Source organism: Tamandua tetradactyla, chromosome 2, assembly GCF_023851605.1.
Source record: "Tamandua tetradactyla isolate mTamTet1 chromosome 2, mTamTet1.pri, whole genome shotgun sequence".
Taxonomy (NCBI): Eukaryota; Metazoa; Chordata; class Mammalia; order Pilosa; family Myrmecophagidae; genus Tamandua; species Tamandua tetradactyla.
This window is the reverse complement of record NC_135328.1, coordinates 64621256-64647953: the sequence shown is the minus strand read 5'-3', so window position 1 is coordinate 64647953 and position 26698 is coordinate 64621256. Positions and strand designations below refer to the sequence as shown.

General features: G+C 32.2%; 1 long non-coding RNA gene across 1 annotated transcript in view; it reads left to right on the top strand.

The window, feature by feature from the left end:
* The first annotated feature begins 1135 nt into the window (after positions 1 to 1135).
* Positions 1136 to 26698, top strand: part of LOC143660592 (uncharacterized) — a 32653-nt gene continuing 7090 nt past the window's right edge. Inside the window, exons 1-2 of the long non-coding RNA XR_013164134.1 lie at positions 1136 to 1457; positions 5466 to 5568. This is a non-coding gene — a long non-coding RNA (uncharacterized LOC143660592). The remainder of the gene's footprint in view (positions 1458 to 5465; positions 5569 to 26698) is intronic.

The window sequence follows — 26698 nt, the reverse complement described above, 5'->3', positions numbered from 1 at the left end:
TTAAGGTTATTGCAGGAAAAATATCATAATGCCTGCGGGCGTTAATTAACTCTGAAGCTTTCAGTAAAATCCTGAAAGATATAAGGTTTTTCTGAAGTCAGTTCATCTGAAAGCAGATAATAAAAATAATAGGAGCATTGCTAAAAGAAGCCCCTTTTGCCTATAGCCTGCATTACAAAATGACTAAAGTTCTGAACAACTGGAGCCTCAAAAGCTGGTAAAATCCTTCACATTAAACTAAAGTGAGGGTGAAAAGGTCCTTAAGATGACTTTTGGTATGTAGCATATTGGGCAAGAAATAAGATTAGTGCCTAAAGCAAACCTGACACCACCTCCTACTGACAACCTCTCAATTTTATCTAGAAGCTCCTGCCTAATTAAAAACAAACAAACAAACAAATAGGAAGAAAATAATAAACAAAGGGAAATAGAAATAAAAGAAGGAATGGAGGGAGAAAGCAGGAAAGGAAGAAAGGAAATAAATAACTTCAGAATATACCTTGTAGGCCGAGGGAACTATTTTAGCTGTTTCTCTACACTGAGTGAAGGGGCAGGACTTTGGCTCTAAGCCTGCTGGTTCCCTTACCCACATACACAAGCCTAATTTCAGGTTCAAAGAATATAATTAGATGAAAATTTCTCGCTTTGTTTCCTGGCCTGCAAAACGGTCTCAAATCAACTAGCATTTAAGTTTTAAGGGAATTCTAACCAATATACGTTAGAACAAATTGGGAGTTCGGTCCAACGCTCATAACCACGCCAGGAGCTGAGGTTGAAAGGGATTTACTGTAAAGGAGGAAGGGGGGCGGGGAGAAGATAGGGAAAAGGAGGAAAGGGTAAAGGAACACTTCCTTCAAAAGCCTGAAGAAAATGTCCACCTGAGTTGTGATGTGTTTCTCCTTTCATACTCTGAAGTTCACCAACCCTTATGGGGCCTGAATTCTGCATTTGGCGATTGCTCCGATTGCTACTGGCTGTCTTTGATGCGGTTTCTCGCCCTGGGCAGCATTTGGCGAGCAGCATCACGAACTGTGGCAAGGAGGACCGGGAAGGGAAAGGGTCATGTGTCAGTGGACCAAGAGTTTTGGTTGTTGCTGCAGGGTAAGGGTGGGTGGGGGGACTTAGTTTTGTTGTCTGCGACCTGTTACTAAACATCTGCAATTAATTACTCAACCCCAAAGTGATACTCATGCCCCCAAATTTGTACTACATGAAGAAGTGGTTAAAGTGAGGTAGTTCCAAAAAGGCATGGTCTCCCTTCAATGTACTTCCTAGATATGACCTTGGAAGATAATGTCAGAGTTTGCCAGGCTCTAATGACACATATTACAAAATAGATTGCCTTAAAGCACCAGGAAGTTATTGACACCATTTTAAGGCTAGGAGAAGTCCAAGATTAGGTTCCAGCGAAGTGATGCGTTTGCCCCCAAAGTCTGCAACATCCTTGCCTCACACAGGTATGTCCTCTTCTACCTCTTCTGGTTTTGTTGATTTCCAGCTTCTGGCTCCTCTCCATGGCTTTTTCTCACCTGGTTTCCATCTTCTTTCTCTTTATAAAGGCTCCAGTAATGCAGGTGAAGACTCAACTTCATTCAGTTGGGTCCCAGCTTCACTAAAGTACTTTAAGTAATCCTGTTTATATGGGTTCACACCCACAGGAGTGTGGGCTAAGATTAAGCACATGTTTGCATAGGGGTAGAAATTCAATCTGCCACAGACAATGTGCAGAGATTATTTTAGAAAGAACAAAACCTTTAGTGGCTAAGGAATTCACTCCACACTAGGTAAGAGAGACCCTGCCATTACCAACAGGAAGGTTATCTTAAGTTCCACTGAAGAGACACTTGGGTGTGTTGTTTCCATTCTTGCCATTTTCAAATGGAAATTTTCAAGTGTTTTGCTCTCCGTGCAACCAAATGCACCCTACCTAATACATTAACTTAAGTAAATATGGTTTAATTTATTCCAGAATGCCTTTTTTTGTGGGGTAAGCAAACCTGTATATTATTCTTTTGAGTTCAAGGAAAGAATTGAAACATACTTTTGAATGATGTGTTGGTGGCTTTGGAACTTTACTGCAAAGTATTTCAGATCGCTGCTCCAGTACCAAAAAATAAGTGTATATGTTTTTTCACGTTCTTACACCTTTGCAGTTTTTATCAACTTTGTTGAAGTCATATCAAACTAACACACATGATTTCTATTCTGTGCTCTAAAGATTGTAGAGAGCTGATGATCTCTGCAATTTTATTTGTCATATATTTTTCCAGTCAATGTATATTCTAAGAAATACTACATGTATAATTTATTTCTTTAAAAGGGAATCCCTTCATCAAATAAATTTGAATAATCTTGCATACAGTACATTTTTTTGTGTGGAGGGCCACAATATTCAGTAGCATATTAATCGTCCTGAGAAGCCTTATATTAAAAAACATCATTGTTGATTATCCATACACTTTAATAAAGGTTGTACAATTTCATCTTTGACCTATGAGTTAATTAGAAGTATTTTTAACTTCCAAATAATAGAATGTAAGTTCAGAGGGATAGGTGAAGATATGAAATAAAAAGAAACATCATGGTTCTTTGTACTCATAAAGATCACTGTTTAGGGAAAAGATGTTTTATGTATTCCTATGTAATGAAAACAGGGATGGAAAGAAAACAAATATAACAGACCTAGTGTCTGACTCACAATAACGAGAATTTAAAAAAATTAAAATGTTTCATTAAACAGAAGGAATTATAAAAGCTACAAAATAATGCATACTAATTAATATTACTTTATTACTTGAAACTCTTTGCTGTTGATTAATATCAATTAAATTGAGCTTCATTTAGATTTCTGAAATATATATGGAACACTTTCTTAAAATAAAGGAACTAATTTTCTTCCGCCTCCCCCCCAAAAGATATATATATAGATATATATAGAGAGATGTATTTCTTAAAATTTAATATTTCATGTTAATGTATACTTAAAGTAAATGCTAAATATAAAACTACTGAGATTTTGGGGGAAGGATATTAGATAATGTAGGTAATGGAATAATTCCTTTCTTTCGTAAAGCACTGCAGTACTAAAAAAGGTCATTTTTAGAATAAGAATTTCATAGTGGGGTATTAATTTTTTGGAAAGCCTCCTGAATCACTAAATTTCATATGTTTGGCAGTAGTAAGTAGCAATAGAAAGAGTTTTAACTATAGAAGCACAATCATTGATGGTTGTCATTGTAAATATTGAAATATAAAATTTCTTGTCTTCAATACTTCGAAGTGACCCATTCAGATATTGATATTTTGTTTTGCAAAGCAAAAATCTGATAATGACCAAGTTGATCACTGAATGGTATAAAACCACAGTGGCCATGTTAGAAAATCATCCATCTCATAAATTGAAGAGATATATATATCCTTACACATCTGAATGAAGTTTCAGAAATAATGCAAGGCAAAAAGATTAATAGTCCATGCCAGATATTGCAAAGTTATCTTGATATCTATGTGTTGTGGAATGTAATAAGCTAAATGTTTCTTCATGAATTATCATTTGGCTGTTTCTCATTTCTTGCTGCAGTTAATATCAGTGCTAGGTTAATTCATATTATTAAGTAGTGTTAATTAATTAGCATTAATCATTAATTAGCATTACAATAATCCAAAATACGAGTGTGCACTGGACAATTATCAATTAGTTCATGATGTAGATGTGCCTTAGTATTTCTAGTATTTTTCTAAGTTAGTATATATTAAGTGAGAAAACATAACAATGGATATTCAAGAAATAGGAGTCATTAGGTACTTTTTGGGGTAAGTATCTATCATGGAGACAAAATTATCTTAATGTACAAATGTGAAGTATAGAAAACTTATTAGCTAGCATGGAGAAAAACACAAAAATTGCAAAGCTTGAGAATCTCACAGTATATAATAGAACACTATTGACTAATTGATCAGTCTGAGAGAATGGCCCAGCTCTGCACATGACAAGGAGCTGATAAAATTCTCACTTCAAGAAATGGAATTAGAAGCCATAAAACTCTATAGGAAGTCTGCTTGTTGCACCCACGGTGGTTGACCCTTGACTATCTCATTAGTGTTCCAAATCAATCAGACTCAGCCTCCACATTTTCACTCCTTCTGCCTCAGAAGGAGTGCTGCCTCAGAAATGATCAAAAAGCTAGGATTGGTTTGAGAAATGCTCACTCTATTTCATTAGCTGTTTGCTGAATCAAAGGCACCACAATCTGAATAGTCCTGGCAATCATGGGTCATGCCTTCTCTGTGGAAATAGGGATCACAGAAAGGAATTAGAAGTCTTTCTTAATTTCTGTTATTACTACTTCACTGCCTAATTCCTTTGTATTAGTTAGCTAGGATATTACTTATATTAATCTTACTTCTATCAAAAACAAAGTCAGAGCAAGTTTTTAGAGTTGTCACTCACACTAAGCTCTGGACCATCTACATAAATGTGTGTGGTATTACACATGTGTGCATGTATATGTGTTAAGTGAACTCAACACTTTCCACGTTGTGTATTACTCATTTTTAATTAATCAGTCTTTATAAGGCATTAGATTAAAATTAAACATTTTTACATGGAAGAGGAATGTCAATTAGGTCTATCCCAGAGACAGTATAGTTAACATATTGGACACCTCTTGTGCTCCGTCTCACATTTCCCACAGCCCACCTTTTACTTTGGCCATTGCTGTGGCAACACACCTTATAAAACTGCATCTTGGCTGTCTACACTTCAGCTGCTCCCTGTACTTCTGCTGTTCTCTTTCTTTACTTCTCTGATCCAGCAGAGTTGGAGACCCATGGGAACTTACCTTCCACATACGCAATCACAATCTGGTGGTGCAAAGGTGATGGGAAAGATCTCCCCTGCTTTAGTAATGAGAGATAGCAGAGAGTCAGCTACTGCCCTCTCTAGTCCCTTGCAAAGACGATGTAAAGTATCTTCAATGTGGCTCCTTAGGAAATCCTGATAAAATTGAAACAACGATCTACAGAGGTAATTTTGAAAATACACCCTTATATTGGCCTTTTGTCTATCCTTCCTTGTTTAATTATTTCTAGTCCTACATTTTGATTTCCTAGGATAATTTTCCACAATAACTTTATGTGCATACAAGCTTACCTCAGATTCTGCTTTCTCACAAATAACCAAACTGTACAATCTTGGCTTTAAAGGCCTTGCTTTTTGTAATTCCAAACCTACTGCTTAATGAAGATATGTAATGAAGACTAGTAAAGGCAGCTGCTCATATAAATGCAGGAACAAGTTTTATGATACAGTGTATTGAGTCAATCGATCAATGATTTCTTTACAATTTATAATTTAAAAGTACATATGTGTGTGTGTATATTTATGTGTGTGTGTGTGTGTATATATATGTATATAGCCTTGATATTCCTCTTTCTTGGTTTTTTGTATAATGTTTTCTGGAAAGGCAGAAATAAAGCTGCAAACAGTTATAAAGACATCTGTGAAGAGACAGTGCACCGTCTGTTCTGACTGAAACAGTCAAGCACATAGAAGTCATGCTTCACCAGGTATGCATGTTGCTTGAAAGCAAGCTATTGTGTTCTCATTGGCCCAAAACTTCATGTGAAAAGTAGTACTTAGACCTGGTCAGGAAACAAGCGGAAGACTTACTGATTGGTTGGTGCCAGCTAGAGACTGGGATTTGCTATGGTGAACAGCATTTTAGGTCTTATTCTCAGTCACTGATTTGTTAAATAGAGGTGGATTGATATAGTTTTCTGGAGTACGAGAAAGGGCCCTGCTGGTCTGTTAACTAAGGATCCTGTTAGTCCTAAAACTATGCTGTGGCAATTGGTCAGAGTATTAGTTTATTAAAGCTGGTGGAATGTATTGTACCAGAAATGGAACAGCTTTTATAAAGGGAATTTATTATATTACAAGTTTACAGTTCTAAGGCTGTGAAAATGTCCAAATTAAGGCACCAGCTAGAGGTTACTTTCATTCATGAAAGGCTGATGTGGTCTTGAACATCTCTGTTTTCTGGGAAGGTACTTGGCAGGCATCTGCTGGTCCTTTTTCCTGGTTCTGTTGCTTTCAACTTTTGATGCCAATGGTTTCCTCTTTAAACATCTGTGGGCCTCCACTTAGAGACTATAATCTCTAATGATGCAAAATGTCATGGTTGAAAAGGAACCTGGAGGTTCAACTGGTTTATGAGTCTGAGGATAGGAAGTTTGAATTCCTGGAAATATGAATTATTATGAATAGGTAAAGGAAAAAGTAGAAATAATTTCTAAAGAAGTTCAAGTAGTCTTAAAAGGATAAAAAAGGATAGCAATGAGTTGGGCAGGAAAAAAAATTGATTTCACTTGGAAAATTTTGTTAAAAGCTATGGACCTCAACTTGCCTTTCAATTTAAGGCCTGAAATGAATATTCTAGCTGCACAACGAAAAGTGAAGAACTATGACCCGATGGTAGCTCTTCAAAATTCACTTGTGTAGCTAGAATTTTCTACTGCTCCCATAAGAAAGTATGCTAAGGTCTAGAAATAACAGTCAAGAATGAGCGAACAAATCAAATTCCTCAAAAATGTTACTATAGGATTTGTAGAAGTAATGTGTGACACTATCACCCAAAGCTGCCTCTGGTATACTCTAACATGATTAGCCTCCTTTGAGGCACAGCTGCTTGCTCCTGATCTTTGATCACTGAGGTCCTCCAACCCGCTGCTGGTCTTTGGGCCTCATGTTCTGACTTCTGCTGCCCATTCATTCCTGTCTTATGGTCTCTCCTGTGGCCCCTGATCACAGAGTCCAAACACTTGACCCTATCACAGACCTCATGAAGATCACTGGTCCTTTCTAACTATCCATGACATTTTGAATACTTTCAACTCTTTTCTGTTTTCCCCTATAGCACTCTGCCTGTACACATCCTTATGCCTGTACACACCAACACCACACACACTTTGTCATTAATCATCTAACTCCTATTTGCCCACTTAAAAAGTATCATGGTAATATATATATATATTATTATATATATTCATATATATAAAATTTCATATTGCAAATTTCTAAGATTCTTCTCTCAGAAGTGAACACAAGCATCCTTCTTTTCCCTTTCAAAGCATCCTTATTCTTATAAATAAAAGGGACTTTGGCTTTCAGAAAATGGTTTCTGCTGTACCCTAAAAAATTAGAATTGAGTTGTCTTCTAGACCAACACAAACTTTTCTATGAGGCAGTAATAGTCATGGCAAAGTTCTAATGTCAGATGTTTTGAGGGGGAAAAATCATTATAAAGTTCAAAGATATTTTTAAATGATCTACTACAAGTACTAGGCAAGGTGTTAATGCTGGAAATACAGCAATGCACAATAGCAGCATAATTTCTCAATAAGATATACATTTATATCATGTTATTTCTTGCTTTTGGAGGGGGAAGAGCACAGACCCATTCATTTGTACATTGAAAAATAAAGAGAGGTAATTCATATTATATAGCTGGTAGGATATTGAACATTGTCACATGATTAAAGGTAAGTGTATGTTTAACTGACTAATAAAATTAGAATATCTTTTTTCAAAATTTTTGTCCCTCACTGAAAATTATTTGCTTAAATATATATATATGAACATACTATACATGTGCATATGATTTGTGTTATCCTATTAATTATATTATAATAGTAGAATACAAATTCAGATTATTTCTTGATATTTATGCTTACATTTTTTATCCCCATGAATGACAAAATCATGAATAATGCTAATTATGATAGTCTCAAATAGTTTTTTCTAAAAACATCCATCAGTAGTGATGACCTTTGTTAATGATGTGTCTCAAGAAATACAACAATGTTCTTTTCTAAAGATACTTAAAGTCTGGCCACTTAAGTTGAAAGTGGAGGAGATTCTAACTCTATATGCATAATGGTCCCTAATTTCACAATGCAGCTACTATGCAATCATATAGAACTGGACAGGTAATAAATTGGATATGGAAATTATAGTGCAATACTCATTGCAATATTATGTAGCTATTATAAAAATAAAACTTGTGTAGACATTCAAGTCTCCCAGGAAAAGATATTAAATGAAGATTGAATTAGAAGGGTGAATGAGATATATATGACACATAGTAAATCTGATAGTTAAATATCAATGCTAAAGATTCATAAATCCTTACTCTCTTTATCTTTTTTTTCTTTTTTCTTTTTTGCATGGGCAGACACCAAGCAAAAACTTATCATCTTTAAAATGTGTAAAAACGCTAAACTTTCATTAGAGTCCTAGAAGCTAATATCTTTAAATTGCCGTTTTTGGATTACCACCTACTGCCTTAAGTGTGTAGAGTACTACTACTAATACTACTGATTATTATCATTATTATTATTATTATTATAGCTGCTGTTGTTTCTGAAAGATACAATGCATCATGTGCATCACCTTTTGCTCCAACCATCAATTGTATTTGGTTTCTTTTGTGGTTTTGTGGCAGAAATAAAATCCATTCCAGAAGCATTTCCTTTGGAACACTCACCCTATTAAGCCATAGACCAAATTACTTACAGTAATTTCCTGTAGGACATTAATGAGTGTCTTCATCTAATGACAACTGTTCTAGCTTGCTAGCTGCTGGAATGCAATATACCAGAAATGGAATGACTTTTAAAAAGTGAGATTTAATAAGTTGATAGTTTATAGTTCTAAGGCCGAGAAAATGTCCCAATTAAAACAAGTCTATAGAAATGTCCAATCAAAGGCATCCATCCAGGGAAAAATACCTTAGTTCAAGAAGGCCGATGAAGTTCAGGGTTTCTCTCTCAAGTGAGAAGGCACATGACGAACACCATCAGGGCTCTCTCTCATCTGGAAGGGCACATGGGGAACAGGGCATCATCTGCCATCTTCTTCTCCTGGCTTCCTGTTTCATGAAGCTCCCCGGGAGGCATTTTCCTTCTTCATCTCCAAAGGTCACTGGCTCATGGACTCTCTGCTTCATGGTGCTGCAGCATTTTCTGCTCTCTCCGAATCTCTCATTTTCCAAAATGTTTCTTCTTTTATAGGACTCCAATAATCCAATCAAAACTCACCCAAATGCGTGGAGACATGTCATCACCTAATCCAGTTTAACAACCACTCTTGACTAAATCACATCATTCGGGGAGATGATCTCATTATAGTTTCAAACATACAGTATTGAATAGGGATTATTCTACCTTTATGAAATGGGATTTTGATTAAAACATGGCTTTTCTAGGGGGCATACGTCCTTTCAAACCAGCACAACAACTGTGACCAAACCCATGTATTTGCTGCTTATTTTCACCGAACCTATGTGTTGGAAAGCTAAGGAAACTACCCATTGTCTTTCTGTTAGACAAAGTCTTCATAATTTCAGTCCTTTTCTATTTGGGAATTTTTAAAAAGAAGATTATAGCATGGTTTAATGGAAAATAGTTATATGAGATGTAAGTTGATGTATATAGTCACAAACCTTTGCATTAAAGTTTCCCATGGCTTTTCATTCAGTATAAAGACAGTTTTGATAAGGCCCTTATACTGCAACAGATAGCTTTCAGCAAAATAATTCTACTGTTGTTTCTCAAGGGAATGAATAAGGGACAAGGAAAACAAACATCTGTGCACACACATGTACAATCAGATAATTTTTCTGGTAAACTGTTTGTTACTCCTTTCTGGAAGCTGTTGCCAGGGCCATGATTAATAGTTGCAAGGAAAATATTCTCTGGCAATGTACTCATTCATAAAGTACATATTCAAGGGAAATTGTGAGACTGTGGTGTGATTTTATTACTGCACATGGTGCCTTTTATCAGTATGAAGATTGATGAGAGAGTAATAAGGTATTTTCTTTTCTTTAACATTTATCTATATCAAAATTTAATTTTAAAACATTTTTATTTTGATTTTCCTTTCAAAAGGAGAAAAGAGCCAGTAAATATTGAGTCAGAATAAGAAATACGGTTGTTTTAAAGGTTTGACCTGCAGTATGAAACCTCAGGCTTTTTGAATTTCTTAGGTTGTTTTACTGAACGTCTAGATCAAAAATATCAATTTCTTGGTGTGCAGATACCACATAATCAAATGTTACCATTTTTCCAATGAATCTGAACCAACTGTACTACTGTTTAACGCATGAGCTCTCATCCACACAGGTCTTCAGCAAATCTCAGCAGGCCCCACTGCCTTCCAGTTTATGGCAGATCCCCTGCAGATTAATTGGTAAACTACGAGGAGTCTATTTAGAATAGGTTGTAACACTTAAGGTGAATGAACTCTCTACAAAAATATCTGCCTACTTCTTTCATTTCTCCAAGGAACATATAGGACACAGTGCAGCAGTCCACAGTAATCTATTCACGTACATGAAAAGCACTTACGAAACACCCACTGGAGTCAGTTTTGGTTTACCTATAACAAGTCCTGGAGCTGAGTATAAAATAATCAAAGTAATCCTACTTAGAGTAATGTTCATTATGAGTTAAAATGGTAGCACCAACAGCACTTGTTTGATTTCTTAGATGCATGTGTGTATGTACACGTGTTTATGTGTTATTTTCCTTCAGAGGACTTGAGCATCTTCAAACTTGCTCTATATTTTGTTCCTTTGCAACCTACTGAAATTACTGGATTTTCTATAAATTGTGTTTGCAAATCACCTCTAATTTCAGGAGATGTAATAAAAATACATAGTAATTTTAGTTACAGGGATCATAATAGGTATTTCAGGTTAAAGAACTAATTATCAGAAATTGCAGTTTCTTTTTTTTAATTCATGCTATTCAAATGATCCATAATAGTTATAATAAATTGATAAAATGTAATGTTCATTAATAAAGAGTTTACGTATTTCCAAATGCATTTCTATTCATACGAGTAATTGATGCAAAAACAAATTTTACAAATTTATGATGAAAATCAACCCATCTATAATTTATGTTATTTCAATTATTGCATATTAGAAAACAGCTTTGGGTTCACTTCTTATTATTGTGGATTTTCACAAACAAGTAAAACACTAGCAAGGATTCTTAAGCCATGATTTTTGTGGAATGACTGATTTCCAAAGGAGGAATATTTAGGACATAATATTAATTCCCAGAAGCTTAAAACAAATGCTGGTAAGGTTTGATTGACAAATGACATCAAAATTCAAATGTATTTACTTGAATGTTGCTTTCATTTTGTTTTTGTTTTCGAATTTTGCCCCATGTTGAATGTTATAATAGCTATTTTTATTTTATGTATCATAAAACTAATGTGATTCTACAAGTGTGAAATAATAAAACCAGTTATCAAGATTAACCAATTAACTTCCATAATCCACAGATTATAATTGTAAATCCATCATTTCTTAATTAAAATCCATTAATATTTGCCATGTTTGTTTCTGAATTCACTGAAGCCAAAGTCAATAAATAATAGATAAATAAATAAATAAATAAAATATAAAGAATGTGTGGGCTAATATTAGCTATCACTAATACTAGTAAAATAGTATGTTCAAATATATCAGTCTGGTTTGATGAAGGACAAGCAGATTGAAATTTTTTTTTATTTCTAGATGAAATATTTTAGGATTAAGTAATTTTGATTTTAAAAACACAGTATTTTAAGTATTTTAGGGCTTGGCAATGATTTTGACATGAAAAGGTATCACAGCCAAACATGGTTTACCTAATTGATTAAGAAAATTTTGAGGTGGATTTAACTTAGATTCATTTACTTCAAGTATCTTGGCAATAATTTTGGCACCAAAGAGTGTCACAGTCAAATGTGGTTTACCTAACTGATATAAGAAAATTTTGAGGTAACTGTAACTTGGATTCAGTTACATTACATGTCTTTACTTCACATTATCAGGAATTCTTCCTTAGCTTGGGTGTTAAAGATATATAAAAAGTATCATATAATAAATACTCGTCTACATACTGGAATGAGCTATGTATGATTTCTCGACTATTTAATATAATTGGAGATATATACCCATCAAGTACAGCTAACAAATCATTAAGAACTCAGGGTTGTGCTGACACGAACCCTAAACCCCTATCTACTAGGGGAAATTTTTCAACAAAAATGGCTAGGGGATTATTTTCCAGTTTTAATGAAGTTCTTTTTTCACCTCACTTTCCATCATCTGTTGATGTGATTCTGAAATTGATACCATGTTTCGACCTGATCACCTTACTGATAAACTGGTGGCAAACTCAATTTCAGTGTTGTCTTTATCAACTCTACTTTGTTGTTTTCTGTTGCTGCTGTTGTTTTCGCCCTTGCTAAAATCCATGCAAATATTCAAACAGGAGATTTCTCCTTACTTACTTAGGACACTAGTTCTTCATAAAATGTTACAAAGTGTCTTTATTTTTAATGCTCATTAAGGAGATATCTTATAAAATTCCTGGGTCGTGTATCATTTTCCTTAGGTGATATGCTGTTTGGAAGATTCCTTTTCCATCAGCCATTGGAATATGAGCTCTATAAGAGCAGCTATATTTTTCTGTTCAATTTTCTAAGGTATTCCCAGGACATATATCGGCATAGAGAACACTTCAGAAATATTTTTTGAATGAATAGATTTAGAAATCACTTATTGTATATTTGTAAACTGTTTAACTGTAAATGCACCTCCACTTGCCCCACTTCCAAATTTAATCTACTACCTTTGTCTCATTTTTTCACTGCCGTTTTGTCGTTAAATTCTATAAGCTTCACAGTGTCTACGTTTCTCACCTCAAAGGTGCATCTTCTCTTACTCAGTCCTTGTGTGCTTAGCTGTGTGCTTGCTAAGTCCTCAAAACTGTATGTAGTGTTGTGAAGTATGTGTACAAAAAATAAAGGTAGGATGGACTTCTAATGGACTTCTTATCTTGTTGGTGAAATAAAAGTCTAGATTAAACTGTTAGAATGAATGTTTTAATAATTTAGATGGAGTAGCGTTTCAGTAAAGAGACAGATTTATGCGTTGCTATAAATGCATGCCTCTTTACTGAGCAGACAAGATAGGAGCCTGGCATAGATTTGGAAAAGGTGACAGAAAAAGAACTTTGCTTAAAGGATGGCCAAATCCCCCAAACTGTTTTTGATGTAGTCTTTATCATTCTGGTCTTGAATTTTGGAAACTTTGAACACTTCCTCCCTATTATTAAGAATTCTATACCTTGAATATGAAACCTCTTTTAACCCATTCTCTAGATCCATTCCATAGTAGTACCACAAATGCGAGAAAGCATTTTGGCATGGTTGTTTTATTCAAATAAGGTATTTGAATAAAATTCAAATTATTCAAATAGGGTGAAGGGGTTCCCCATTTTAATCAATTAAATTTATTAAATTTTCCTTAGTGAATATTATTATACTATGCATAACATAATATTTGTCCATATTACCTATTATAGAAATGTCAAAAATGAAAACTCTAGAGAAACATGAGCATTACCAAATTAACTATATTAGCTAAGAATGATGGTATATCTGGTTTAGTCAAAAGCACAAATACAGAAGTTCCATTTAAGCCATGACATATATGGAGTTACAAAGAAGAATGAAATAAAATTACAATTTAGGGAGAACTGACCAGATGCGGAAAGCAGATGGAAATTTTAAAGTGAAGTACTGAAAGAACAGGTTTACAATGCTACAGCTGGTGATTAAAATATCTCAGTATCTAATCAGGCAACAGCATCTGGCCTACTGCAATTCAGAGGTCTTCAAACAGTAAGCACCACAATTTAATTTAATAATCAAAATTGAATTTCTATATTGCTAGCCAGTTAATATAAACTCTCAGAAGACACAATATCTCTCAACTTTTCACAACAAGAAAAGAAGAAAATACTAAAACTTTTCTTTAGATAATTAGATGTCATATATTCTGGAACTGAAGTGGATAACAGTTTAATCAAACTCAACAGGAGACATTACAAGGGCAATAAACAAATGATGGCACAAATAACAAATTCTGAGTTCCCACTGAGTTGTCTAAAGACAAAATAAAGACAAACTATCATGTGAAGGATACTTGGGAGCAATATACAACATTAAAAATGTTTGTATTTAATTTTTAAAAAGTTATGATACCCATAATTTTTCTAACTCCACTTTCATGTGCAATTTCTTTATTTTCTATTTATTTGAATAAGAAATATCACGAATAAAGCAAGTTAATAAAACAGTAATGTTTCTGGAAAACAAAAATTTAATTATTTCATTGGGTAATCTTGTATCCATAATTAAGAGAAAATAAATATCAAATATACAAATAATATTACATATCTCCTTAAATCTTGCTATAACTGTCATTTGATTCAAGGCTTATATCCAAACAATTGAGTGTTAAATAAAATACCTTTCTCTGTCTAGTCTCAGCCTAACTAACCTCATCCTCACATGAATGTTACATTTCCAAATCTTTGAATAAGTTACAATTGTACGAGAATAACATCCTTTTCCACTTCTTTGCATTATTAGCCATAATGCTTAAGTTTCTCCCATGTCCATTTGCTTGGTGATCTCTTTCACCCTTCACAATACAAATCAAAATGTAATTGCTGGGCGGTGCAACCTGACTCGGTAGGCAGAATTCTCGTCTGCTGTGCTGGAGACATCGGGGTTCAATTCCCAAAGCCTGACCATGCAAAAAAAAAAAGTAAGTGCTAGGAAGATCCCAGGTGGAATTAGTAATAACTATTCATATATTTCCATCCTGTCTCTTATCACGAACCATTTGTTATATTGATTTAAATTCATTTTAGTAGCTAGAGACTATCAGCTGTTGTACTTGAAATTTCTCATATAATGAATTGTATTTCAAAAACCTAGTCCATAGCCTAGCAACTACCATATTTATTGTAAATGTTCTTTAAGTGAACAAATACATTAACTAATTTTATTATTATCAATTTGTGTATAAAATATATATTAGAGACATTTATAGCCATTGAAATGGTTTTATCAAATTGATATTAAAACAAATTTTATATTGATCATATTAAATAAATTTGATTGTTTTTTGTCTCTTTTTATACTTTACTATAACTGATACATTGATTTTCTGAAAAGTAAATAATAGACTTCTAAAAATTAACAGCAGTGGAAATGTATAATTAACTTGCTTTTTAAAATTTATTTTTATATGTAAGAATAAAACTTGATTTTTCCAGAAAGTCTTTTTGGTGAATGAATTGCTTACATATGACTGAAAACTCTCTCCTCCCTGAGATGAGGACTGTTAAACTCATTTGATAGCTCTATATCCCTTTCAGATGAACAACAAAATGTTTAGTACTTTTACTTGCTTTTGCATTGAGTATTTTAGAATATTTGCAGAGTCATACTGCTATATAGTTGCTATTTTTGTCATGATTCATATATGTGTTGTTTGGACTTCAGTGCCTCAAGAAATAACAAAGCAGTAGTAGAACCTATGGTATGTAGAATGGAAACTAAAAGGTACAATAGCTGACAGCTTGCAAGGTGTACTAAAGAAAAAACATCAGGAAAAAACTGTAGTACTGATAGTATATTTCTCTGAGTGTGAAGATAGTGTATGTTTAAAAGACTAAAATTTTTGAGTTTCTAAGTTTTAAAAAATGTACTTCAAATAGAAGATGTCTAGTTTATAAAAGTAATATTTAACTTTTAAAGTAGATTTCAGATAAAAAGAAATTGCCAGGATTAGAGAGATTCATATAACGATAAAATGATCAATTCATCAAGAAATTCTGAAAGTACAAAGCACCTATAAAGATAATAACAGAGCTTCAAAATATATGAAGTAAAAGTGAAGTGGATAGACCTTCAAGAAGAAATACTCACATTCAGAGTTTTAACTGCATATTTTAACACACCTCTCAATAATTGATAAAACAAGTATACAGAAAATCGTATGTCTATTGAGAACTTGAATTACATTTAAATCAACTTGACTTGATATGTGGATATATATGTGCATATCACTTTACATAGCAACAGCAATATGCACATTTTTTTCAACTGGATACAGACATTAACCGAAATAAATCATGTACTGGGCTATTAAACAATTTTCAATAAATATAAATATAAATTCAAGTTATTCAAATTATGTTCTCTGATAACAATGGGACTAAATTATAAATAAATAACAGAAATATAGCTGAAAAATTGCAAAATTTTGCAAACAACATAGAAAATTATTAAATAACACTTGGGTAAAAGAAGAAATAAAGTGTAAAATTAGAAAGCATTTTGAACTGAATGAATATTAAAGCATGACATATCTAATTTGTTGGGTCTACCTAAAGCAGTACTTACATGTAAAGTTATAGCATTAAACACCTATGTTGAAAAGAAGGAAGGTCTAAAATCAATTACCACAGTTTCCAGTTCAACAAAGTAGAAAGGGAAGAGTAAATGAAACTTCTAGGGTGCTCAAGAAAATAAACAATTAAGAACAATGTGGAAATCAAAGAACTGGAAAACCATAGAGATAATCAATGGAAACAAAAGTAGGTTCTGTGAAAAATTAAAAAACACTCATAAACCTCTAGTTAGATAAGGGAAAAGAGGCCCAAATCACCAATATTAGGATGAGAAGAGCAGCATCATTAGAGATCCTAAAAAGATTAAAAGGATAAAGGAATTGTTTATTCCAGTAAATTTAATAACTTGGAGATAAGAGGTTAATTTCTTCAAAAACAATGATTGCCAAAGATCACATATGAGTAAATAATACCCTGAATATCTATCTATCTATCTATCTATCTATCTATCTATCTATCTATCTATCTATCTATCTATCTATCTATCTATTATCTCTCCAGGAAATTGAATTCCTCCACAGAAAATTCTATTATAAAACTTCACTGGTGAATTTCACAACCAAATGACAGAAGTATCAATCCTACACAATAAAGGAAATATTTCCAGACTAATTTTATCAGGTCAGTATTTCTGATACCAAAATATAAGTCATTAAAAAGAAATAACTAGATGGCAGACCAACATGGAGAAATTCTTAGTAACATATATCAAGTGGAACGGTATCCCTGGAGGTGTTTATCCCATGATTTCAAAATTGGTTTAACAGGTGAAAATCAAAATCAATATAATTCAGCATATTAACAAGTAAAAGAAAGCATATGATTATCTAAACAGTTGCTTAAAAATCGCTTACAAAATTCCAATGCCTTATCTTAATGAATATTCTCCACAAACCACGAATAAATGAGAACTTTCTCAGCCTGATAATATTTATGAGAAAGTATCAACTAATATCATACTAAATACTGAGGGACTGAATGCTTTCCTCTTAATATCAGAAACACGACCATTCAATATTTTGATTTCAATGTGGAAAGAGTAAAATTGTCTTTATTAAAGGAAAACATGATCATGTAGGTATAAAATCTAATGAAATAAACACAGAAGTCACTAAAACTGAAATATTTAGCAAGGTTGTAGGATAAAAGATCAATGCACAAAAATCAACTCTATTTCTATCTACTAGCAATAAATATTTGAAATTAAAATTAAAAACATAATACCAATTACAATGGCATCAAACATGTATAATGCAGGCATAAATCTGACAAATGATTTGTAAAAACAATAAACTAGAAACTCTCAACCATTGCTGAGAGATGAATACCGAATAAATGGAGACATACTTTGCATTTGGATTACGGATCTGAGAACACATGATTTTTAAGGAATCAGTTCTCTCTAAATTGATCGTTAGATTCAACACATACCCAGTCATATTCTAAGTAGACTTTTCTTTTTGTAGAAATTTAAAGTAGATTGTAAAATTGATGTGAAGATGCGAAAGATCTAAAAATGCCAAAACAACTTTGTAAAAGACAACGAAGTTGGAAGATTTACGCTATCTGATTTCTAGCCTAATTCAAAGTAACAGTAACCATGATAGTATGGAATTAGGAAGAGAATAGACAATAGGTTGTGGAACAGAATAGAATATACAGAAATAGACACTCACATGCATTTTCAACAAAGGCGAAAAGATAATTCAAAGGAGAAAGACTAATCTCATCTACAAATGGCGCTGAATCAATTGTCTATCCATGTGACAATAATGAACTTCAATCGAAACCACATATCATATGGAAAAATTAACTAAAAGTGGATCACAAAACTAAATGTAAAATCTAAAACTATAAAACTTCTCTAAGAACGATTAGGATAAAATATTTATGACCTTGTATTAGACAAATATTTCTTAGATAAAGCACCAAAACACAACATATACAGTAAAGATAATTGGTATATTGGACTTTATGAAAATTAGGAAACTGTTCAAAAGACAAGATACAGAATCGGAAAAATATTTGTTAAAAGACTTGTATCGAGAAAAAAGAAACAGAACTCTCAGACTCAAGAATAACAAAATAAACAACTCAACAGAAATTATCAAAAGATCCAAACAGATACTGCACCACAGAAGATACACACCTGGCAAATAAGCACATGAAAATATGATAGATGTAGCAACATGAAAAGTGATAATTGCTAAAAATTATTATGCTGAATGAGAAAAGCCAGAAAAAAATGTAAAAATCATATATATTTCTTAAAAATTCTAGAAATTGCAAACTTACGTATAGTGACAGAAAGTAAATCACTGTTTGCCTGTGTGACTATATTTGAATTTTAAGAAGCCGCATACTCATTTAGAGGAAGTTTGATGAATGTACACACATTTAAAGAGGAGATAATTATGCTTGACTTCATTTAGAGATAAACATTTATATTTTAATGTTTCATCTTCCAGGTTTTTATATATTTTTTGTCAGTTTTAGGTTTTATATTGCACCATTGTAAACAATTATACTTTAACTTTTTATCATTCTTAAGTTAAATTTGAAATAACACCTAAAAGAGTTAATACATTTTACCAATAACTATGATACAAGTAAATGGCAGAAATATATATTTAATTCTTAGAAACACTTTAAAGTAAAAATTATTATCTTCATATTAGAAAAGTTAATTAGAAGCTTAGTATCTTTTGCAGGACAATTTAGAATCTAGGTCTTCAAATGTAAAACAAGATATGTTCCCACACACCAAATATATTTCTTTGACATTGTTTCAGTTTATTAGCTGCTGGAATGTGATATACCAGAACTGGAACAACTTTGAAAAAGGAGAATTTAATAATTTACAAGTTTATAGTTCTAAGCATAAAAAATTGTCTGAATGAAGGAATCCAGGAGAGGATACCGTAATTCAAGGAAGGCTGATGGGCCAGAAACACCTGTCAGCTGGGTATTCACATGGCGGGCATCTGCTGATCCCTTGCTCCTGGGCTCTGCTGCTTTCAGCCTCTGTTCCTGTGGAGGTTCCTCACTTTGCTTCTCTCAGACTGGCTTTCATCTCTTGACTTCCCTTGGCTCTGTCCAGGTTCTGGCTTGCTTAACATCTCATGACAATGTCTGCTGGACTCCAGGGATCTCCAAACATCCAGGTCTCTGTTCTCCAAGTTCTGACATTTGCATCAGCTCTGCTCTGAAGTTTCTGTTGGCTCTGTCGTTTCTGCCCCTCTCCAAAATGTTTCTTCATTTAAAGGATTCCAGTTAACTAGTCAAGACCCACCTGGAAAGAGTGGAGTCACATCTCCATTTAATCAAAGGCCACACCCACATTTGGGTGTGTCACATCACTGTGGGGAGAATCTTATCAGAAATTTCCAACTTACAGTATTGAACTAGGATCAAAAGAAACAGCTGCCCTCACAAGATTGATTCAGGATTAAAACATGGCTTTTCTGGGGTACATAAAATTTTTAAACCAGCATAGACATAAATATTTTTCAAAAGTACTTAACCTTTTTGCATGGTCTTTGTCATGATTTCACATAAATAAAATTATAGATAAGCATGACAGTTTCCATTATCTGAGTCACCATACCGAATTGTCTGATTCAGATAGCAATTGTTGTCTTGCATTGCACTTTAATTTGTAAGTAATCAAAATTTGGAGACTTTACTGAACACACAATAATGGAGAGTATCAAATAAGATTAATAAAGAACACAGAATGTGCTCACATTTTAATGTTTCAACAAATTCTACTGTAACTTATTTTAATTTTATTTTAAGTATTTTATTGATATTTTAAATTCCATTTCAATGATTCTTCCATTTTTTCCAAATATTCTTAAAAGAAATAATTGCATCATTATATTTAGTAAATCATATGTATATTATACATATTCTGTGTAGCTTGGATAATAGATTTTTTTCATCAATTTGGATTAATTGGATTTGGGTTATAAATGTTAAAATAAATAAATATAGTTGACCATTTAAATATTTTGTCTGTCCAAGTTGTAATAATTATTTCATGTTAGGAAATAAGGAACTATTATCTCATTCGTAGAAAAATTGCTAAAGTTTCGAGAAAAAATGTCTTAGCACATAAATAGGTCATAGAAGATATTATACATGTTGTCTTCAATTAAATCTCGATGAGATTTTAGACAAAGGAGTTTTTTTATATTATTTTTATGCTTAAAGCATGATTTAACTCTGTCTTAGACTAGGTTTTTCTAGTAACAAAAGTTTTTAAACAAGCTTTGTAGTTAATATATACCTGTGAATATAAAAAGTAGACAATATAAAGATATATATTTTTATTTAATTTTATTGTAGTTTAAAATAATATATATATGTATTTCATTCTGGAAAAGTCTGCCTCCTTATTGTAGCTAAAATTGTATATGTTATTAATGTCTTTATTTATCAACTGTTTCTAATTAAAATGATTAATATATTTACATGAAATGAACCCCAATTCAATGCATAAGGTACATCAATTAGTTCTCTTACAGATAGAAAGAGATATAACTAGCAGAAAGTAAGCATAGAAAAATGGTGTTTATGATGAATTTCAGAGTATTTGAATATGAACTTTAAAATGTTTTATATTTCAAAACTACTACCTCTTTGAGATCTTGCACTTGGGAGAAATATTATCTGATAAAAATATACTAAAACAAATTTGTTTTGTTTTGTGTTTTGCTATTTTATTTAGGAGGTTATTGATGAGTAAATCAGTGTGCATTTTTAGTGTGATTTTAGTTTTGCTTATTACATGAGTTTTCAGATGGTGTCCTAGTCAGGGAATTCTTTTGGAGTCATTACTTATTTTTGACCATTAGAAAAAATGTATTGATTTCTCACTTCTATGGCAGCCATATGAATTAAGCTAGTTTGTATTTAAAATAATTTATTATGCAGAAGTTAAGCCCAGGAAGTAAATGTACTATGCTAGCCATAAAATGCATCACTAGATTTTTCACTTATATTTGTATAAAATTGTGTCCAAGGTCTCATTATTGGCTAAAGGCTTTTTCTTTTCCCCAAAGTGGCCTGTATTACAGCTCTCATGAGATTGTATTTGCCTTGTGCCATAAATTCTAATTTATAGTAATGCTCTATTTCTAATTTGCAAAATGTGGTAAAAGATAAAATAGCATTTAAATGAGTAAGCCATCAGTTACAGATTTTCTATCTTTTTGAATTGGTTATTCCTGCTCAACTCTCCCAGCTGGGCCTCTAGCTCAAATTCTGCTTCATGGACATAGATGGACATGTCGTAAATTAAAGTTTTGGAACATCAAATAGGAAGCATTTTGGAGACGTAAAAGACAGATTAGATTGACATTGAATTTTTCAAGGTAGTTAATTGTAGCAAAGTTGAAATGGAAATATTGAAATTAATGTTAAAATTCTTTCTTTAAAAAGTGTTATATGTATTAATATATCTGAAATCTTTTAAATACCATGTTCCTACTTTGTTATTTAAAACAATGAAGAATTATTTTACTCAACTTGTATTAATGAAAAATAATTCTCACCCATTTTGCAAATGGAATATAAAAGCATGCAGTTAAGAAAAAAAACTTTACATTGTCTTCTATACCAGTTTTCCCTCTTCCCCTTGAGAGCAAGTTACCTATTTTCCTTAGAAATCCTTCCTGAAACAGTCTGTGAATATGCAAGCAATTATGTATGTATGTTTATGTGTATGTATGCATGCATCTTCTTTCACATAATCCTTTTCTTTTAATAATCAGACACATGTACCCACATGGTTCACTTTTCTCCCTAATTATGTTAAGATTCACTATAGATCAGCATCAATATAGCTGTTTTATACTATTAATAATTCCATGGCAATAACATACGCAATTATATATATACGATATATAATATCATCCATTATTCATATTTATTAGGTTTTTATAGTATGTTAAAATATAAAATAGAGTATATACAGTATGTAATAAACAGATATATATACATATTAAATAATATCCTTAGTAGTAAATATTGCATGTAATTATATAACTGTATACAATTATATATAATTTTGTATATATATAATTTATCAATATTTAGATATTTTATTTAGATGATTTTGTTGATATAATATTTAGATGATTTTGTTAATCTCTAACTGAATTGTTTTGTTTGATTTTTATTGATGAACTTTCAGTTTACTTTACATATCCTAGATAAATCCTGCATATAAGTACTTTCCAAATATTTCCTTCAACTCTGTGGCTTGTACTCTCATCCTCTTAACAGTGCCTTTGCAGAGTAAACATTTTAAATTTCTAATTGAAGTACAGTTGATCATGTTTTACTTTTACGGATTACACTTTTTATATCAAATCTAAGAACACTTTGCCTAAGCATAGATATCGTAGAGTTTTCCTAGTTTTTAAAAAAAAAATTATAATCTTATATTCTCTACCCAAGTCCAATCCACATTGGGTTCGTTGTTGTATGTGATATGAGGCTTAGGTCAAGTTTTACTTTTTTTTCCTAAAGATGTCCTTTTGGTCTAGCACTATTTATAAAATGCATTTATTTTTATTAGAGAAGTTATAATTTTAGCAAAAAAGCATACAGAAAATAAAAAGTTCCCCTATACCTCTCCTGTTTTAGTTCCTTTGCTGCTAAAACAAATAAGATGGAATGGGCTCACTTAAACAATGGGAATTTATTGGCTCAGGGTTTTGAGGCTAGGGGAAGATCAAAGTCAAGACATTACTCTGGGATCTGTCCTGTAACTACTTATTGAAAAAAAAGAGTGCCTGAAAACTATTGTTTTTTTCTTTCTTTGCTTTGTTTATATGCTATATTATAGAATTAAAAAAATGTTAAGAAAAGAACATATCTGAATTGGAATAATTCAGCCTAGCAGTAGGCCTGAGATGTTAATGAATACTACATGTTAAAGGAACAGAAAGAAGGTCATATTTCAATAATTTTTTCTTTCACATAATAATTTATAATTTCTGATTTGATTTCCTTTTTAGTGCAAGAGTTATTCACAAATATATATTAAAATGTTTAAGTAAAAATGTATTCGCCACTCCTGTTGGCTATTTTTAGATTATTCCTTTGTAATTTTACTTTTTAAAACTTTTTGTTTGATGAATGTGGCCTCTGAATTTATCAATTTGTATATATTTTCTTGTTTTTGTTATGACCCACAATATGATTTTTTAAAATATCACAAGGGTGTTTGAAAAACATATGTTACTATTTTGAGGGAATATTTCTACAGCTATTAAGTAAAAATTTTAGTTCGAATTAAAGAAAAACTAAGGCGTTATCAAGGAGAAGACCATAGCGTTCTAGTTCTGCTAGCTGCAATCCCCAATCATTGACTCTTCTGTCACGTGGCAATGCCCATGGTGACTTATTATGTTGTATGTATCACAATATGCAAATATATAATTTTTTACCAGAAACAAATATTGAATTTTATCAAATTTATTTTTGGCATCTGTTGTAATTCTCCTTTTTTTTTTGATGAAATAATAGATTGAAAACTAAATACAGGTTTCTAAATGTTAAGTAATTTTTGAATCGCTAGTGTAAATTATACTTGGTTGTAGTGTGTTATTAGTTATTGTGTCTTTGCATTGCTTTTGCTATTATTTCATTTAGAATTGAATTATTGATATTAATATGGAATATTGGGCTATAAGGTGGTATGCTTAGTCCATGAATTATCCTGGTTTTAAATGCCTAATACTCATATTTTTTAATAGCATTGCCTTAGATCTCATAAAAATTTACTAGCATTTTTTCCATTTGATTTTGTTCAGTTCCATATGCCAATTGTCATACTCAAAGTTCTTTTCTAGATACTCATCTAAGATCTGCTGTATACCTTTGCCAATTCTTGAGAACTTATCTTGTCCAAACCCTCTTTAAAACAATTTGTATTGTATAACATTAAGTAAATTGTGTTTCATATGTAAAATGGAATATTATGCAATCTTTAAAGAATATGCATGCAAGGAGCATTAAGTGATATGATAAAATTCATATAATTAATGTATAAATAAAGATTAAAAACTGCATAAATGGTGACAGAAATTTGAGTTTAAATATTTGGAAATTATATTTATGTGTATTTGAAATAAAAATGATCAACCAAAAATATAATAGGCATTATTTATGGCACTGTCAATTATGTTGATTGATTTAAAATATTGTCTACTATGTTGAATACTGTGTGCCAGGACCTTTATTAAGTAGACTTAATATTTTTCAATCTGATAAAAAAGAGTTACTTTTGATAATGGAAATAATATTTGATAGTAAATGTTACTGTTTTTTTAAATTGTAGTTACCTGGCAAGTGACAATGACATTAATGACTTCTGTTTATTAAGTCCATGTATCATGCCAGGCTCTATTCTAAGCATGTCACATGTAGATTCTAATTAAAATCATCTAAAAAATCCTAATAAGGAGGCATCATGACATATAGTTTAGAAAGACTGAGGTTGATTCACTTGCTGAAATTTCAAAATTATGTAGCTATGGCATGAGGATTTTATCCTATGCCAATGTAACGCCAAAATCTGAGTTTTACACTACTACTCTCATCTTTTTCCTTTACTGCATTTTCCAAAATACTACATAATTACATGTGTTACTTTTATAAAATAAAATAAGTTTTCTCTATTTACTATGGTTAAAATATGAGTACAATATGATTTAGTGTTATCTTTGTGTTATTCCTCAGTGGTGATGGAAAAGTTTTGCGATAATGACTTTATCTTATTATTGTTGTTAATAATCTTATTACAGTCTATAGATTATGGGGAGAGTCTAATGAGGATTAATATGGAACTAATTTGAAATTTGTATGCCATAATCCCAACAGCAAGTCTGCAAATTTGACTTCTCTTTAATGGCAAATGCATTTTGAATGCACAATGAAAAGTATGACAAAGGTTACTGATGACTATTAGAAGCTTAAACTGCAGCCCTCAAAATATAATCTGGTTTTGTATAATTACTTTTTTGTTATCCTTCCTGTCCTTTTCATACTCTTTCATTAGATCAGCCCCAGAGGTAATACATACTGATTAAAAATTATGACACTTCATTTTCATAATAGAGTCTCATTTCAGTTCTACAACCAGAAGTTTGTATGAATAGAAAAATTTCAGTGAAAAGCATGTCATCAAAAAAGAATGCCTTACAAATCTGACCTGACAGTTCAACTATAGCAAAGAAACTTCTAAGCCATTCATATTCTGACCACAGATTTGTGTGTTTTGAAATTCAGTTAGGTATTAAGTAGAAATACTGTTTTCCATTTTTGAAGTCCTTGTTCTGTAGTCCTTTTTTCTCATGTACAAATGGGAGGATATTGTCTCCCACTGTTTCTTAAATGACTGGAACTCCTTCCTGATATATATGGCAAATTTGAGAATGATTGATAATCTGTATGAATCCCAATTGTACACAGATTCAGATCCTAATGACACAAAGCCAAGAGTCAGACTCACATCTTTCTTGCTGATCAGTGAAAACCAAGTCTGTCTGAGTATTTGGAAACCCATTCACCCTAATTGAAATAAGGATTTCTTTTTTTTAGTTTTTGAGGGTTCTGACCATGGTATTGGATGAGCCTCTATAGCTGCATTCACACAAAGCTGTAGCCTTCCTTTCTCTGACACCTCAGATCCCACAGAGTATAAACAATCCACATGCAGAGCCATCTTTAATGGTTTTCCTGTTTTGGAAGTTAAACTTTGTGTTATGGGGATGAGCCATACGTACACCCAGATAGATATTTTTGAGCTTCTGACTCATAGAAAATGTGAAATGGACACTCTTAGAACCAAAACAACTCAAACCCATCAGTTTGACCTTCCTAAGCATTCACTCTGCTCTACCCAGGAAGTTTTACTTTTTCCTTAAGAATTTTCTTCCAACCATGAATTTGGGAGAATATTTATTTGTTACAAAATATTCAAATCATGATTTCCTAATTACACTGCTATACATCTGTACCTCATTACAGCCCTACCCATAATGTTACTAGACTTTCTCACCTTACATTTAGCAAGACTTCTTCAGTCAAGTGACACATTTGCTTCCAAAATTGCATTACTTAGACCCCATGCCCTACTAGTATATTTCTTCCTGAAACAATACTCTGTAATAAATAGGAAGCTGATTTCTCATCAATAAAGCTCTAGAAACTTCTGTATCTATACATGTAGTTTAGTCACAGTAAGAGCCAACCAGATAAAATATACCTTTTGATCATTGTAACTTATATAGCTATTGTTATTTTGGGTGGGTCTATAACACGACCAGACTCCAATTCCATGCTAAAA